The following is a 16,161-nucleotide window of genomic DNA, read 5'->3' on the forward strand; positions in this document are numbered from 1 at the left end:
TAAAGCAAATCAAATTTTTGTGAGCCCTCTGTCATACTTGTCTCTGTGTCTGGTTGAGCAAATGGATGGAGTGTAATGATACACTCCTCTTTCCTCAACTACCAACAGTTGGTCTACACGCTCTTACTTATAATGTATTTTCTTACAGTGTTGCTTTCAAAGGCTCTTCTGCCCAAAATCAATGTCCCTCTCCTTCACCTATACACCTTCAGGCTTTCTCCATCTGCCCAGTATCCCTGTGAATCTCAATGGTGATTTCATACGCATTTGTACTCCAAAGTGCCAGTGACTGATGATGTTATAAATGATCACAGCCTCAGGGTCACCTCCAGCATCCTGACCACTGCCAGCTGCTATTAATAATGGGTCTTGACCCTCCAGTGTTATTCCAGGCCACTCTGATGACTCAGAGGCTTTGGACAGAACCCTCTAGAGAGTCGCTGCCAGCCACCGCTGGGATTCAGACCTCAGCCAAGCTCTGTGCACCCTACCTCCGAGTTAATTCCTCTCCACCATAGATAATGCCTGAGGACTGACCTCACCTTCATCTTATTTGCTCCTTCAGTCTCTTGGAAGCTGAAGTCTGGGATTTTTCAGGTGCGGCACACCTAGTCCCTCAGCCAGTTCTGACCAAGGGCAAACAGGCTGTCAGCCACCGGCCAAGTCCCACCGGGAGCAAGTGGTTGGTTTGGGTGTCTCAGTCAAGTGTTGCTGAAGGTGGCCCAGTGCCCGAATGTGGAGTGCGGTGGCCTGGTGACTCAATAGAGCAGTGAGAGACATCTGGGTCCGATTCGAAACTATCATACTTAAACCTGTTTGCCAAGTACCGCCTAGATAAGTAAGTCGATGTAGTGTAAGAAGGGTCAAAATGGTCATCATTCTGAAGATGAGTTCATTTCACTGAAAAATAAAACAAGCTATTGACTCAGCTTTTGTGTGTGTGTATTATTTTAGTGATCTCAGCAGCAGGCACAGAGGGAAAAGTCAATTTTCTCTTTTTTTCCCATTTCCAAATGATGTTTGGGGGGATGTCGGCTAATTAACACAGTGTCAGTGGGCTTATTCATAATAGTATCAGTTGGGTCTTCAAGTTACCAACATAAGCATGTTCTTTACCATTTTAAAGCACATCTATTGCGTGTTTACATTTGGCGTATTGGATTAATTGATTTTGCAATGTTTCGTGAATAGGTTTTCTTTTTACAAACTTTAATGTCTTTTTATTTAAACAGAATGGCACTATTTAATAGGCTGTTAAAAGAAGACTCTTTGTTGCAAGTTTCCACCAAGGCCTCCACAGGCTTAAAACAAACAAACAAAAAAACAGATGCCGAGTTCTCCCACATTTCCTAGTGAGGTGTTAGGTCATCTGTGCCAAGGTCTGGTCGGTGAGGCAGCCAACAGCCACCTCTTGGGTATGAAAGAGATGTGGCTTTTATTTTTTTCTCCTCATCTTTTACCAAGATTGATTAGAAGAGGAGGAGAGAAGGGAATTGCTTACTCTCATCTCCAGCCTAAGGAGGAGGGCACTGAGGCGATCCTATGAGAATTTGACATTAGTCTGGTGGAGACTGAGGATAATAAATATATGAACTATGACTTTATTTGTTTTAATTTGTTTTTAATTAATTAACTTACTTCTCATTATTTTGTTCAATTAGCCAGCATATATAGTACATCATTAGTTTTCGACGTAGTGTTCAACAATTCATTAGTTGCATATACTAAGACTTTAAAGCCCCCGTTCTGGCCACATCTCTCTGTCAATACCCACACGTGAGTGCTGCTCCGTTACGGGGATGGGCTATCATAAGATGTCATCACTAACCTGTTATGGTTGCTGGTATACAAAATCCATGAAGTCTATGGCCAGCTTGGGAAACTGAGTAGCAGAGCCAATATCTGCACTTATCATCACTAGGGTAAGTATATAGTAGGGTTGGCTAATTTGCAATAGCCAATCATGGTAAGGGTTTGAACAAGAAAGACCCTTGAGGGAAACAATCACAGAGAAGGCGTTCCTATTACAGAGAATAAGAACAATAGGCATTCACTCGTGAAATATAACCTGATTGCTACGCCATAGAGAAACACAACTATATTTCAATAAATAAAAAGAACCATAGTTATTCATAGCTCGGTGGCACTTGTAGTGAGCTACGGGGGCACGTGCTGTCTGCTTAATTAATGCTGGGTGGTCGACTTGCTGGCCAGAGCTCTGGACTTCACTGGCATCAGAGCCCTTGTCTGAGATCCAATCCACAGTGATGGTCCCTACAGATGCCAGGGAAGGATCGAGGGTCCAGACCTGCCGGTAACCAATGGCCTTTCATGGGATCTCCTAGAAAATAAGACATTGTGACTTCTACCCCTGTTCCAAAGAAACATGTGTATGAATCGATAGGGAAAATTTAGTCTAGAGAGATTAAATTCTTTGATATATTGAATGATACTGTAACAAATCTTAGTAATTTGAAAAGGCCATCTCTGGTCAGTTTCCACTCACTATGTCAAAGTTGGTGGAAAGATGGTAACCATTCACCAGTTCCTTGTATGCCTTACCCCTGCAGCTGTGACAGAGAGGCCACGAGACCCTCACAGAGAAGACTCAAAGCCGCAGGTGGAAGGGGGAGCTTTCTGCCTCATGGAAGTTTAAGCTAGCGGTTGCTTTGAGAAACAAGGGAACATAGTAGGGTAGAGCGCATGCTTCCTGTGGGTCAGACTGTATCCCATAGGAGTGGCTGGCCTGGCCACACTTGCAAAATGCCTTTATACTATTGTATTCAAACCTTGTCCCAATCTTACAGATTCATCAGCACAGGCCTTATTGCATTCGGGAATTATCTGTTGCATTTTATAGAAAGGAAATGGAAGGCCAGGGACATGAAGAAATCCGCGGCCTGCAAGGAAGGTGTGGGCCTCTGAGAGACCAGTGGAGCGAGAACACAAGGATTACGATGAGAGTGAGGATTTAAGAAAAAGCCCATTGTTAACTGAGTGAGGGGAGGTAAAGGAGGCCAACTCTTCCTTCCTTTTCTTTCTCCCCTCTCTTTGGTCCCCTCGGTCCCTTGGCTCCTCTACCCTGCCCCCAGGGTCCCATTTCTCATGTCTCAGTGGTTTTAGCCCAGCTCAATGTCATTACACATTTTTTTATATGTGAGTATCAGAGTGAAGCATATACAAGATGAAATGCTCCACAGCCAAGGGGTCAGTCTCTGCTTCACATAATTCCAGAGCGTGGTTACACTCGAGTCTGCTTTCATCACTTTACCAGAATGCCTTTGCATGTTTCTGGGGCAGGCTTTGGTTCCAGCAGCGAGGTGGGGCATGTGCCATAGCTGAAGAAGCCAGCAGGAGAGAATGTTCCTCATCTCCCACATTTCTACTTCTTGGTTTAAAATTTGGAGAAGCCACTTAGAAAATGAGGATGCTGCAATTCATATCTTTTTACTTCTGCTTTGGTAAAACAATTATTTGCCTTACCTAAGTATATAGAATTTACCTTCTAGACCACATTACTCCGTTTTTCTTCTTAATTTTGTATATTGAGATCACTGTCTCTGCTGGTCTCACTGCGGCTTTCCCACTAATTTTGGCTGCTATATTTTATTAAAAATTTGTCTTCTTTGATAGTGGCTCATGGCTGTGACATTGCTTGAGTTCTTATTGTCTAAGAATATCACTCTTCCTTTTCCTATGCCCAGATTCACAGAGATTGGGCCACACTATTCCTCCAGATCTTTCTGATACTTTCTACTTCCTTCTAGAATTGAGGTGCTCAAAGCCAGTTTTAATTTCTCCATTACACGTGACTCTTACCTGACTGGATAGACAAATTATTATCTTGGTCAATAAAAATCCCACACATTATCTCAGAGTTGATCATTCTATAGCAGGTTTCTTTATCCCCTACCAGCACACTGGGGGACTGGAATGGAATCAAGGCATGAAATTGTATGCATTCGCCAACACTCATCAAATTGAACAGTTAAGATTTAAGCATCTCACTGAATGGAAATTTTACCTTAAAAACAAACAAATACTGGGGGCACATTGGTGGCTCAGTTGGCTGAGTGCCCTACTCATGATTTCGGCTCAGGTCATGATAGTAAGGTCATGAGATTGAGCCCCTAATGGGGCTTTCCACTCACAGCGGAGTCTGCTTGAGATTCTCTCACTCTGCCCCTCCCCCTGCTTGCACACGTGTACTCTCTTTCTCTCAAATAAACAAAATAAATCTTAAAAAAAAACATAAACAAATACTAATGTCTAGTGAATAATACTCATACTGAAGCGTTTAGGAGTGAAATGTACTTATATCTACAACCTAGTAATAACCGAATCAAAAAGTAAAATGGGCTGATAGATAAATAGGTTTGTGATAAAGCGAAGAAAATCACCAACAATTATGGAACCTAGATGGTGTGTATGTCTGGTATGTTTGAACCTAGATGGTGTGTTTTTGGTATGTTTGAAGATTTTTATAATAAAGTGTTAGAAAACAATGTAAGCAAAGTAATTATTGTGGCAAATAAAGGACCTTGGGTATACTACAGAGGACATAAAAAATAATTAGTGTTGAACAATACATTTGGTGACAAATGCATAAGTGTTTGTGAAACGAGTTATTAAACTTGACCCTGAGAAGCAGAAAACTTGCCTACGTGGAAATTCTTTTTTAATGATTTTTAAGCCATGTCAAATAGGAGTTAAGTGGTTGTCCAAGAGTGCGGAAGCGTGAACTTCGAGAGGGTTGACGAGAATGAAGAACATTCAGTGCATTGAGACGGAAAGGTAGTAGTTACAGGAAACTTGACCTTTGTTACCGGTGTAGCTTCCTGGTCTATAGGAAAGGTGACAGTTTGGGCCTTACTCCACTGCACTACAGATGAGAGAAACCATTCTTCAGCTTGGGTGTACATCACAGTCCCCTGGAAGACTTGTTAAGACACCAGTCACTGGACCCCACTTCCAGAGTTTCCAAATTCTGTAGGTCTGTGGTGGGGCTCAAGAATCTGCATTTCTCACAAGTTCCCAGGCACTGCTGCTGCGAGGCCAGGGTTCACACTTTGAGAACATCCCCTAAAGAAGTGCCTGCTACTATTTTATTCATTCACCCCACATCCGCCCTCTGTTTTTACTCTCAGCAACTCAACAAATAAAACAGATCATTTGTTCAGGTAATAATTATAGGCAGAGACTCAGATGTGAAGAAACCCACACGGGATTCATCCCCAAGGAGCATGGATATCGTCATTTTGATCATCTTACCTGTTTTGTATCCTTGCCTGGAAAGCCATTAAAATGTAACAATTTTCTCTTTTTTTTGAGGAATACATATAATACATCACTTACTTGTTTTGTTCTTACCAGATGTATATAACTTTAAGCAATTGTATTTTATATTAAGGCATTAATCATTCTTGTTAATTACATTAAAATGCATTTTATGAGGTTGTAATGAGTTTTAAAGGTCACGTCCTAAAATTGGCAAAAGGCGAAGATGCTCACTTATCTAATCTTTGTTAAATGCCACATGTAAGTGGAAACCTCTGCTCACATAGGTTACACACACACACACACACTCACACACACACACACAGAGTACAATACATTATAGGCAATGGGCTTCCCTGAGCATGATTTTATTTATATCTTAATTTGGAGATAAAAACTATGGGAGGGGCGCCTGGGTGGCACAGTGGTTAACGTCTGCCTTCAGCTCAGGGCGTGATCCCAGTGTTATGGGATCGAGCCCCACATCAGGCTCCTCTGCTATGAGCCTGCTTCTTCCTCTCCCACTCCCCCTGCTTGTGTTCCCTCTCTCGCTGGCTGTCTCTCTCTGTTAAATAAATAAATAAATAATCTTTAAAAAAACAAAAACAAAAACTTACAGGTATGTTGTCTATCCTTACCCCTGCACCCTCTCCCTAGCCCCTGTGAATAGACAAATGGTCTCTGCTAACAATTGGATTTGTGGCTGAGAAGATAAAGTACAATGTGAAAAAAATCTTTCTCAAAACAGAAAGAACAATACAGAAATAGAAGCTGCAAGGAAAAAAAAAATCTGGAGGCCAGATCTAGGAGACCTAAGAGAGACTAATAGGCATTCCAGATGGAGTGGAAGAAACAGATGGAAGGGAGTTAATCACACACATAATTGAAAACTTTGCTGTCTGACAAAGACTTGGTTTGCAGATAAAAGTGCTCATGGAGTTCCAAATGTGATTAATGACAAAAGACACACACTTCAGCACATCCTGGTAAAATTATGAATTGAGAATAAGCAGTAAATGTTGCTTTGCCAAGCAAAGGAAAAAGAATAACATTAGCATCAAGCTGTGTCTTCAGCCCAGAACATTCCCTGTTTCTGGAACTTTCAGAATCTAGAAGAGAGTCTGGTTTGTCATCACGGCTTCACATGCTGTGGTGGATTGAAGTTGACTGTGGGTCACCTGCGTGGCTCATCTCGATTTCAGCTCAGGTCATGAGAGATGGAGCCCCGAGGTGAGCCCTGTGCTCAGCAGGGAGTCTGCTTCTCTCCCTCTGCCCTTCCTCCCACTCATGCTCTCTCTCTCTAGAATAAATAAATAACTCTTTTTTATTTTATTTAAAGATTTTATTTATTTATTTGAGAGAGAGAGAGCACAAGCAGAGGGAGTAGCAGGCAGAGGAAATAGCAGGCATCCCAAATAAATCTTTTTTTTTTTTTTTTAAAGATGACTGTTGATTCTCCATAACTCCATTTTGAGAGGTAGAATTTGTCTTCCTTCCCTGTGCTCTGGGTTTAGCCCAGGGGCTGCTTAGTCAGTAGGATGCAACAGAGTGATACTCTGCCAGCTCCAGGCCTCGCCTATAAGGAGACTTCTTACAATGCTTGCATTTGGGCTGCTCCTTCTCTGAACCCAGCTGCCATGTTGTAAGGAAGCCTGGCTTCATAAGAAGGCCCGAGCAGCCTTTCCTGTTGACAGCCCCATTGAGTGTAGATACTGGGCAAGAGAATGAGAGTCTGGAACTAGAATCCCTTTAGTGGACTGGGAGGGAAAATTCTAGGATAGAGAGACTTTAGTAATCCTATTAAATTTCACTTCCTTGGCCACTGAAATGGGATCCCTTAAAGGAAGTATCCCATAGATTCTCTATGAACAGAGAACTGCCTCTTCTGCCTACTTAATCCTTTATAATAGGATTATGTTAAGATTTTTTTTTTTTTGTACCTCTGGAGCCTTCACGATCGCATTTAATCCTTTTCATTGCCAAAACCTAAGTCTTTTGCCTGGGTATTACAAAAGGTAGTTGGGGGGCAAATAACCAAGAGGTGCCCCTGCTCGCGTAGGACAAAGGAGAACGCTGAGCAATCAAGCCACTCAGCTATTAGCTGAAAGACTGTGTGACAGTTGTGACCATGATGAGATCTAAAAATGACCCAGGAGAAACATGGATCCTGCTAGGGTACTGTGTTACCCATGTCTTTATTATCTGTATTCTGTTGTTTTGACATCTGGTGGTCTTGCTGACCCTCCCAGTGCTAGCCAATTCCTAGAGATGGTTAAAAAAAAAAAAAAGTGTCCCTTTTCAAATGCAAACCAACCAATCCAGAGCCCACACTCCTACCACTTCCTTTACAGGCTCTCACACACTGGGCCACTATCTACTCGCCTGATCGCCCCTGGCTTAGGGACCAGACAACCAGGGACAGCTCCTGCGGCCCAGGGCCTGCAGAAATTATTCAGACCAGCCAATCCTAAGCCTGCTGACCTTGTCTCACCTCTTCTTTCCTGCCGATACCCACAGGACAGGCTCTCACCCACTGTTCCCTTCTCTCTCTGCATGTGCCCAAGCTGAGGACTTTCTCGTGTGGACCCCCATGACAGGGCATCCCACCTCCTCTCAGGAACTGTGACTAACAAACTATCTTTTCAATGACAATCGTCTCCTGATCGGTTGGCATTTCTATATCTCAGATTTTCTACAAATACACTATATTTCAAAGCAAGCCTCTAGATATTGGCGTCAGCCTTCTCTTTCTTCTAGATAGTGGAAGATTTTTAAGTTAGTGATAACACTGATGGGACAGCTCTGTCACTGCTCACTTTATCATCATACAAACATGTTCTAGTTAGTCTGTGGTGGGTCACCTATGTTTTTCAAAGATGGCTGCAACACAATCTTCCATCTCACAAGTTCTGTTTTATAGTATGACTTTTATACTCCTCCCACTTATTTCCTCACCCTGAATCTTGTGATTAGGGCAGAAGTGATACAATATGACTTCTGAGGCTAAGTCATAAAAGACAATATAGCTTCTGCCTCGTTCTTCAGTGGAGTGCTCACTGTAAGGGCCCAGGCGCCATGCTGTAAGGGAGCTCAAGCAGCCCACAGAGAGGCCCACGTGGAGAGTGACCAAGCCCACCCACTGGCTGAGCTCCCAACCAACAGAGAGAACCATCTTGCCAGCCATGTGAGTGTGCCATCTTGGAAGTAAATCCTATGGTTCCCAGGAAAGCTGTCCCAGTTGACACTGAGTAGAGCAGAAATGAGCTGTCCTTGCTGAGCCCTGTGGAAATTGCAGATTCATTAGCTAGATAATATTTGCTGTTGTTTTTTTTTTTAGTAAAGATTTTATTTATTTATTTGACAGGGAGAGAGACAGCCAGCTAGAGAGGGAACACAGCAGGGGAATTGGAGAGGAAGAAGCAAGCTCCCAGGGGAGGAGCCCGATGTGGGACTTGATCCTGGAACGCCGGGATAACGCCCTGAGCCAAAGGCAGACGCTTAACGACTGCGAGACCCAGGCGCCCCAACATTTGCTGTTTTAAGTCACTGAGCTTTGGGGATAGTTTGTAATGTAGCAGTATTTAACTAGAAAACCCTATCACAAAGGCTCCTTTCAGCCCACACCAAAATATGCAGATTGTTCATGGAAACTGCCAGTATGTCTGGGCGGGGGGCTGAGGTAGATTTGCTAAACCAAAAACCCACTCCCAGAGATTCTGATTTAATTCGTTGGTAGTGGGGGGGGAGAGTTATAGGACCCTAATGTGCAAGGGGCTGATACTAATTTGCACCTCAAAAAATCAATTAGAAACTGTGAGGATGGGACCCAGGGCCCTGCATGTTTTCAAGCTGCTGGGGTGGCTCAGTGTAGAGACAGAATTGAGAACCTTGTAGCTAAACCATCTAGAAAAGGAATGCCTGGGCAACAGCAGCTTGACATTGAATATGCATACCAATCACCAGGGGGTCTCCTTAATAATGCGCATTCAGATTCAATCCTTCCGAGCCAGAGGCCCAGGTCTGCATTTCTATCAAGTTTCTAGGGAATGCTGGTGCTACTGGCCACACTTGGAGCAGCTGGGAATTCAAGCACTGGTGAAAGAGTGGAACAACTCTCTGGGAAAAGTGTCCACAATGGCTCATTAGCATCTGCCTGAGGGCCTCACATTGGCCCCAGGGCAAGAAGTAGCAGGAGCTGGTGAGGGGTCTAGGAACTCAGGGGCTGCCAACTCAGAGGCTGCAGTGAAGAGAGAGGCCACCTCCTGGTCCCGGGGGTTTAGAATCAAATAAAAACATCACCATTACGAAGTGGCATTAGGCTAGAATAGACGATCATCTGAAATGAGCAACCTTCCTGTTGATATCACCCAGGCTTTGCTCTGCTGCCAGAGGGCATTAGGGAATCGTGAGTTCTGTGGTCCGTACCCACCTGCTATGAGGCAAGAGTGATTCAAAGCCACCGCAGCCAGACCTCTGGCTATTGAACTCTCCACCAGCAGCCTCCCTGAGGATTGTTGGGCTGAGATGCTGGGAAAGAATCTCTTTCAAGTCTCCAGCAGCCTCCAAAGAATGCTTGAGTAAATCACCCTATTTAATTTGGCTCCAGGTTATGGGTGAAAAGGCAGGCTCTTCCCACAGTGTGGAAAGGATCCAGAGGCACCAGGATCCAGGTCAAAGGGAGTCATGCTCTAGACGAGGGGTGGCAAACTGTGGCTCACATGCCACATCCAGCCAGGGGCCTGTCTCTGTATGGTCCTTGAGCTAAGACAGCGTGTACACGTTTAAAGATTTGTAAACAAACCATTAAAAACCCAAAGATGAATATACATCAGAGGCTGTATATGACCCGCAAAGTCTAAAATACTTATTAACTGGCTCTTAACCAAAAAAGTTTGCTAACCTTTGTTCTAGATTACAAATTCAAGTGCCCTCCGCACTTGGCTTCCCTGCCACTAAAAGAGCAGGAACCCTCCAGGCATAGTTTTCAGGCGTAAACAGATGACCCCGTGAGAAATCTGGAATAATCCCTACACACATTATCATCTTCAAGTAATCCAGAAATAGAGATGTAGGAGAAAGGACTTTCTGTTCTTTAAACGTAGAAGCAGCAAGAAGTGAACATCTTGGGGGGGGGGATGAGCAAAATGGGTGAGGGGGGAGCGGGAGGTACTGGGTCCAGCTATGGGATGAGTAAGTCACAGGCGTGAAAGGCACAGCCTAGGGAATAGAGTTGACGGTAGTGTAATCGTGGTGTATGGTGACGGCGGTGGCTACACTCTTGGTGAGCACAGCATAAGAAATCCAATCACTGTGTTGTACCCCTGGAACAAATGTCCACTCTGTCAGCTATACCTCAACTTCAACAACAAAAAAGGGAACACCTCCCATCATAATACAATCTTGTGTCTCTCAGTTCTTTCATAGACTCCCTTTTTTATTCCTCTAATGAGGGAAAAGTACTCTTTTGCCACATTGGATCTCTCCCTCTGAAACTTAGTCCAGAAAAACAGAGAGACCCAGGAGCTCCCCTGAATCTATCAGGGTAGGCCAGTTGCTATAACCAATATTTCCCACCCCTTCATAGCTCACTGCGATAGAAGTTTCTTTCTTACACATACGAATCAAACATGGATGTTCCCAGTCAGGTTGCCCTCCTTGTCTGATCAGTGTTTTAGGAATTCAGCATCCTTCCAGCTAAAACACTACCAGGCTCAATACACACCTTCGGGGTTCTTCACAGAAAACATAGGGAGAGTGTGAAGAAGGCACACCAGATTCTTACCAGCTACGCCCAGTAGCAACACTCTCCCTCACATACCATTGGCCAAAACTAGTCACACGGCCCCACCTTGCTGCAAGAGAGCCTGGGAAATGTAGTTCTTGGCTGGATGAAATCTCATGTTGTGTGAGAGAAGCTGGACGCAAAATAGTACATTTGGTATGATTCCCTTTCTATAAAGTTCAAAAATAGATAAAGCTCATCTATTCTGTTAGAAGTTTAAACAGTGGTTACTGTTAGGTGAGGTAGTAACTGGAAGGAACGTGAAGGGGCTGCCAGTTCTGTTCTATTTCTTGAGCTGGTTTCTGAGGACGTGGGTGTGTTCATTCTGTGAAAATCCGCTGGACTGTGCACTTATGATTTTTTGCACTTTCCCATAGGTTATACTTCTTTTAAAAATTTATTCCAAAAAAAAGAGATACTAGACAGGATCTTGTTTGGAAATGATAAAGGGAAATTAACTGTACTCTAACTTTTTACTATGTGTGAGCCACTTTTTGTCTCTTAACCTCAATTTTCTCGTGTGAAAACAGGATAATAATAGTTACTTTGCTGGATTTTTGGGCATCCTGGGGCCATGGAAACAGGGCTTAGGCTACAGTATGGATAAGACCCCCAGCTACTAGAGCCATGACATCTTTGTGTAGGGCCCCTGTCTTGGCAGTGGTTGGGAGAACACAACTAAGGACCACTCACTCAGAAAGGGAGGTAAGAATGAAGGGATTCAAGGCATGTGACTTTTGCAAGATCTTGACTCTGAGGACTTTGAGGTTGACGAAGATCATGCAAGTTCACTTACAATCTAAGGGGAGAGAAACACACAGTACACAGAACTAACCCCTATAATAGAACAAAGTTTATGATATTATACAACACATTGCATTTAACTTATGTGAGTTCAACAGTACACAACTGACAGATATACACACAAATGCACACACACAGAACTCAGGAAGGAAGTGTGAGTTAGGAGATGCGCATCACCTGTTCCCAACGGTCCTGGACCCCCACTCGGCTCTCTGTGTGAGACCTCTCAGCGACAAGTGTAATTCCCATGCTCAAAGAAGCTATGATTTTCATACCACACAGCCCCTCTGTGCACACCCACAACTTTATTTCAATCGCTCGTGGCCAGGTGGTGGTGGTGAGACAGGCATCACGGGCTGGTGCACATATTACAACTTGCAGAATTGGTAGATGAGAGAAAGTTTCTCTTTACAGAAACTTGCAGCCTTCAGGTGAAGAAGAATTATAGAATTGGAATATCACCTTCTTGACACTTCTAATGAACTAATGGATCTTGGCATTAAACGTCAAGGGCTGATAACATCACAAGAAGAGAAAACCAGACATTATATGCCTCCTGATGGAAGAATCCAATACTAGTCTATGGAGCGTTCTTGACAAAATAAAAAATTAAAAAATTAAAAAATTAAACCTATCTGTGATCAAGCTTTTAGATTAAAAACAAAAACAACAGGAAACACAAGGGACAAAGGGATTTTTTAAATCACACTCCAGGGATGAAATCAACAATAGTTAGATGATGACAGCTCTGCACGGGCAAACAACCCAATTTCTTCAAGAAATAAATTGCAATGAAAAAAAGTGAATGAAGGAGTTTGTTTGTTTGTTTTAAAAGACTTATCAATAAACTACCATGTGAGGACGTCATTTAGATCCTTATTTTTTTTAAGTTTTTAAAAAGTTTATAACATTCATGAAATAATTGGAAATTTGAACATTGCCTGGATATTTGATGATGGTAAGGAATTATTAATCCTCTTTGCTTTTGAAGGTGGATTGAGGTTATGTTAAAAATAATCCTAGCTTTTTAAAGATATATAAACTGAAAGATTCACGCNTGGACGCAAAATAGTACATTTGGTATGATTCCCTTTCTATAAAGTTCAAAAATAGATAAAGCTCATCTATTCTGTTAGAAGTTTAAACAGTGGTTACTGTTAGGTGAGGTAGTAACTGGAAGGAACGTGAAGGGGCTGCCAGTTCTGTTCTATTTCTTGAGCTGGTTTCTGAGGACGTGGGTGTGTTCATTCTGTGAAAATCCGCTGGACTGTGCACTTATGATTTTTTGCACTTTCCCATAGGCTATACTTCTTTTAAAAATTTATTCCAAAAAAAAGAGATACTAGACAGGATCTTGTTTGGAAATGATAAAGGGACATTAACTGTACTCTAACTTTTTACTATGTGTGAGCCACTTTATGTCTCTTAACCTCAATTTTCTCGTGTGAAAACAGGATAATAATAGTTACTTTGCTGGATTTTTGGGCATCCTGGGGCCATGGAAACAGGGCTTAGGCTACAGTATGGATAAGACCCCCAGCTACTAGAGCCATGACATCTTTGTGTAGGGCCCCTGTCTTGGCAGTGGTTGGGAGAACACAACTAAGGACCACTCACTCAGAAAGGGAGGTAAGAATGAAGGGATTCAAGGCATGTGACTTTTGCAAGATCTTGACTCTGAGGACTTTGAGGTTGACGAAGATCATGCAAGTTCACTTACAATCTAAGGGGAGAGAAACACACAGTACACAGAACTAACCCCTATAATAGAACAAAGTTTATGATATTATACAACACATTGCATTTAACTTATGTGAGTTCAACAGTACACAACTGACAGATATACACACAAATGCACACACACAGAACTCAGGAAGGAAGTGTGAGTTAGGAGATGCGCATCACCTGTTCCCAACGGTCCTGGACCCCCACTCGGCTCTCTGTGTGAGACCTCTCAACGACAAGTGTAATTCCCATGCTCAAAGAAGCTATGATTTTCATACCACACAGGCCCTCTGTGCACACCCACAACTTTATTTCAATCGCTCGTGGCCAGGTGGTGGTGGTGAGACAGGCATCACGGGCTGGTGCACATATTACAACTTGCAGAATTGGTAGATGAGAGAAAGTTTCTCTTTACAGAAACTTGCAGCATTCAGGTGAAGAAGAAGTATAGAATTGGAATATCACCTTCTTGCCACTTCTAATGAACTAATGGATCTTGGCATTAAACGTCAAGGGCTGATAACACCACAAGAAGAGAAAACCAGACATTATATGCCTCCTGATGGAAGAATCCAATACTAGTCTATGGAGCGTTCCTGACAAAATAAAAAATAAAAAAATAAAAAAATTAAACCTATCTGTGATCAAGCTTTTAGATTAAAAACAAAAACAACAGGAAACACAAGGGACAAAGGGATTTTTTAAATCACACTCCAGGGATGAAATCAACAATAGTTAGATGATGACAGCTCTGCACGGGCAAACAACCCAATTTCTTCAAGAAATAAATTGCAAGGAAAAAAAGTGAATGAAGGAGTTTGTTTGTTTGTTTGTTTGTTTTAAAAGACTTATCAATAAACTACCATGTGAGGACGTCATTTAGATCATTATTTTTTTTTAAGTTTTTAAAAAGGTTATAACATTCAAGAAATAATTGGAAATTTANAAGACCCCCAGCTACTAGAGCCATGACATCTTTGTGTAGGGCCCCTGTCTTGGCAGTGGTTGGGAGAACACAACTAAGGACCACTCACTCAGAAAGGGAGGTAAGAATGAAGGGATTCAAGGCATGTGACTTTTGCAAGATCTTGACTCTGAGGACTTTGAGGTTGACGAAGATCATGCAAGTTCACTTACAATCTAAGGGGAGAGAAACACACAGTACACAGAACTAACCCCTATAATAGAACAAAGTTTATGATATTATACAACACATTGCATTTAACTTATGTGAGTTCAACAGTACACAACTGACAGATATACACACAAATGCACACACACAGAACTCAGGAAGGAAGTGTGAGTTAGGAGATGCGCATCACCTGTTCCCAACGGTCCTGGACCCCCACTCGGCTCTCTGTGTGAGACCTCTCAACGACAAGTGTAATTCCCATGCTCAAAGAAGCTATGATTTTCATACCACACAGGCCCTCTGTGCACACCCACAACTTTATTTCAATCGCTCGTGGCCAGGTGGTGGTGGTGAGACAGGCATCACGGGCTGGTGCACATATTACAACTTGCAGAATTGGTAGATGAGAGAAAGTTTCTCTTTACAGAAACTTGCAGCCTTCAGGTGAAGAAGAATTATAGAATTGGAATATCACCTTCTTGACACTTCTAATGAACTAATGGATCTTGGCATTAAACGTCAAGGGCTGATAACATCACAAGAAGAGAAAACCAGACATTATATGCCTCCTGATGGAAGAATCCAATACTAGTCTATGGAGCGTTCTTGACAAAATAAAAAATTAAAAAATTAAAAAATTAAACCTATCTGTGATCAAGCTTTTAGATTAAAAACAAAAACAACAGGAAACACAAGGGACAAAGGGATTTTTTAAATCACACTCCAGGGATGAAATCAACAATAGTTAGATGATGACAGCTCTGCACGGGCAAACAACCCAATTTCTTCAAGAAATAAATTGCAATGAAAAAAAGTGAATGAAGGAGTTTGTTTGTTTGTTTTAAAAGACTTATCAATAAACTACCATGTGAGGACGTCATTTAGATCCTTATTTTTTTTAAGTTTTTAAAAAGTTTATAACATTCATGAAATAATTGGAAATTTGAACATTGCCTGGATATTTGATGATGGTAAGGAATTATTAATCCTCTTTGCTTTTGAAGGTGGATTGAGGTTATATTAAAAATAATCCTAGCTTTTTAAAGATATATAAACTGAAAGATTTATGGATGAATGATATTTCAGACACATGTCCGAATGACACGTCAAATGGGATGATATGTCAGACATTTGTTTCAAAATTGGACAGGGGAGCAGAAAGCGCTCAAAGTCGTGGGTGGCAATGGTGGTAGTTGGCGGTTGCTGGGTGATGCACCACACAGAAGTGTGGTACATTATTCTATTTTTCCTTTTGTTTAAAATTCTCCATAATGAAAAGTAAAAAACAAAAAATGCCCCCAAAAACTCTTACAATAGTGAAAGCGGCTTAGAAGAAAAGTCTATAGATAGGGGCACCTGGGTGGTGCAGTCGTTAAGCGTCTGCCTTCGGCTCAGGGCGTGATCCAAGGATTCTGGGATCGAGCCCCACATCAGGCTCCTC

Source organism: Ailuropoda melanoleuca, chromosome 13 (assembly GCF_002007445.2).
Source record: "Ailuropoda melanoleuca isolate Jingjing chromosome 13, ASM200744v2, whole genome shotgun sequence".
Lineage (NCBI taxonomy): Eukaryota > Metazoa > Chordata > Mammalia > Carnivora > Ursidae > Ailuropoda > Ailuropoda melanoleuca.